Below are 3,247 nucleotides of genomic sequence, written 5' to 3'. Positions count from 1 at the left end.
ACTGAGGGTTGCGATCCATTGCCGGACACGGAAAAAGACAAAAAAAAAAGAAAAAAAGAAATACATTTTTATTGTAGCCCAGTGCATAGCTCACACCCACACATGTGCATGCACGCACACACACATATTTCATGAAATGTCTACCTTACCACATGTGAAGCAGCCTGATATTTTTTACGCCATTTTTCATATCTCATTTTTACTTGAGTTCTAACATACGATAATAAAGCTCACTTTGATGGGTTTTCTTAGTGCTCTGTAATCTTTTTTTTATAAACAACTTTATTGAGATATAATTTATATACATTCTCCCATTTAAAGTGTACAGCTCAATAGTTTTTAGTATATTTCCAGAGTGTTGCAACCATCCCAATAATCTAATGTTAGGACATTTTCATCACCCCAGAAAGAAACCTCATCCTCAATATCTATTGTATTTTACGTCTTTTTTTTTTTAATTGACCTCAACCCACCAAATTTATTTCATCAGCGGGTCACCACTGCAAGACTGTAAAGCCAGCATCAGATGTTTTACTGAAATGTCTCGTTTCCTCCTCACAAGCGTCCTGAAAGACGTGTTCATCACACCAGGTCACAGAGAACTGAGGGGCAGAGAGATGCATGACTCGTCCGAGGCCACACACTCTGAGGACACAGCTGAGAGGCTCCCCTCAAAACTCCCCGCTTACAGAGACAGTGAGAGACACATCTGTCCCCTGAAGGGTGAGTGCTGTGGCCACGTAGACGTGATGACAACAGGCAGATCTCGCTCCAGAAGAGCTCCACGATGACATTTGTGACTGGTGGGGCCGAGTGTCGCTCACAGTCACAGACTTAGGACGTTCTCTGTGTTCTTATGCAAACAGAGTGAAAGACAGAAGCTGTACTTTACAGCTGCTGAGAGCTTGCAGTCCCTACAGACTGACTCGCTGTGTTACCAGGGCAGGGGAGCTGGCATGTGTCCGCCGCAAGGATGGGCTGGACGTCTGCGTGCGGGTGTGAGGAGAGCTCTCTCTGCGAGACGGACTGCAGGGTTGAAGGGCACAGGCTGATCCCCTAACAGAACAGTGCTGGTCTTAGTGGGGGCTGAACCCTTGCAGCCTAGGACACTGACACTGAGAATCGGTGACAGGGCAGGGTGCAGGTTAGGGCCGCTGGGCCCAGGCCAGAGGTGACTCATGGCCAGAGTCCTAGGCACTCTGAGACCCGAGGCCTTCGCTGACAGAGCTCCCTAGGAAATAGGCTCCTTTGAACTTTTCAAAGGTCTGAAAGAAAGTCTCTCTTTTCATGAGTTCTGCTGCTGGCAGAGGAAGTGACTGTGTGCGGCGGAGGCCAATTAGATTGAGGCAAAGGTCGGCTGCGCCCGCCACTGAGGACTTGCGGCTGCCTGCCCAGACCAGGGTGGGGGACTAGGAGCCCCGGGAAGCCACCCTGAGGCACCCTGCTCGGGACGAGTCCACTCTGATCACTCCTGCTGCTCTGGAACCGAGAGAGTGGCCTGGCCGGGCTCCCGCGCATTAGGTGCTGTGTTGTGAGGGATGTTAGGCAGAACAACCATCAGCTCCGGCGGAGAGGTGGGGACCGTCTCCTCCAGGGGAGCCGTATTCTCAAGTGCCCTGCCACTTCCAGGGCCACACAGCTCTCGCAGGGATCCAGCCTGAGACGAACACCTTACGTGCCACATCCCATGAGGTGGCCGACTCCACCAGTGTGCCCAGGACTAGGGCGCTTCCTGGGCCGTGGGGCTTTAAGCAGGACAGGCTGGTCACCCTACCCACAGGGCCCTCTCCCTCCACTGAGAGACCCAGGCTCTCACAGGAAACAAGTTAAGCTACCCCTGTGGACGGAAAGCCTCCAGACCAGCTACCCCTCACTTGAGGTTTAGAGGCATGGAGCCTTCCACACCTGTCCCCAACCAAACCACCAGCGTCCACCGAGGACTGAAGGGTCCCCAGAGCTGAGATGAGCCGAGCCTGGGCACGGACCCCTCATCCGATGCAGCTGGGCTAGGCCACCATCTCACCCACCCACCATGCTGGGGCTCCTGGGCCCCTGGACTGTCCCCGCTCGCAGCCACCCAGCTAGGTGCCCAGATACGGTGAGCTTGTCCACACGCTCCAGGTCTGTGCGCTGAGCACGCAGGACACTCTTCTGAGGTTTCATTCCTGCTAACATCCCTCAGCCCTGGCAGGTGCGGTGGCAGTGGGGGTGGGTACAGTGAGGGGCTTGAGACTAATTTTGCTTCAAGTGACCGAAACCAGATGCGGTTTGTAGAGTGAGGGAAGTGGCAAAGAGTTTCCGTCGGCTTCCCTCTCCCGTGTCAGGTACGAGCCTCCCCTCATGCCTGGCCACGATGGCCTCGCCCGGCTAACACAGCGAGTCGGTCTCACGACAGGCGTGGGGACTGTGAGCTCTCAGCAGCTACAATACACAACTTCTGTCCTTCACACTCTGTTTCCGTAAGTGCGCAGGGAACGTCCATGCCACGGACGTTTTCTGTCATCCTGGCTGGGAACAGCTGGCTGGAGCCCCTGCTGGCTGCTCCGGGAGCATCAGATGACATGAGGACAGTAACCAGGATGCTTCACAGGAAACAAAAAGAAGCCACCACACTAGAGATCGGTCTGTGTCCGGAACCTGTAATTCTGGAACCATGAGAGGATCAGCTCAACACAACCTGTTTCCTACAGGAATGCTGGGAGCGTTGTTCCCAAAGTGCAAGTGACCTTCAGACTGGGAGGTCACAATGGCAGGTAGACGGAGCTCACACAGCCTGAGCTCAAAATACAAAGAGGAGACAAGACATGAGAGCTAGTCCTTGACTAAAAGTGAAACGGTAATGAACACTGTGCACAGATGCATAGAAAATGTTACGACAACAGCTCCAGAGCTGGCCGTGGCCCGGCACCGTCCCGAGAGCTTGACCCTTGTGTCATTGGCTCTGCGCAGGAGTCCTTCACGATGGCGTTATTGATCTGCAGACGTGGAGGACGGGGTGCAGCAGAGTAGAGTGACACGTGCAGAGCCACACGGCTAACAGGGGCAGAGCAGAGAGCACACGGTAAGCAGAGGGACTCGGGGACAGGCTGTGTCTGCTGGGCGAGAAGCGGGTGTCTGCCAGGAGCAGAGAGGACTTGGTCTGTCTGTCACTCCGTCTTTACTCCTATTCCCAGACCCCACCAACTTCCCCTCCCAGAAGTGGAATTTCTGTCCCTGCACCATGAAAACATGAGCTCACCCCTGCGCT

This window comes from Galeopterus variegatus, unplaced genomic scaffold (genome assembly GCF_000696425.1).
Source record: "Galeopterus variegatus unplaced genomic scaffold, G_variegatus-3.0.2 Scaffold3485, whole genome shotgun sequence".
NCBI classification, from domain to species: Eukaryota; Metazoa; Chordata; class Mammalia; order Dermoptera; family Cynocephalidae; genus Galeopterus; species Galeopterus variegatus.
The sequence above is the reverse complement of the archived record's forward strand: the minus strand, read 5'-3'. Positions refer to the sequence as shown.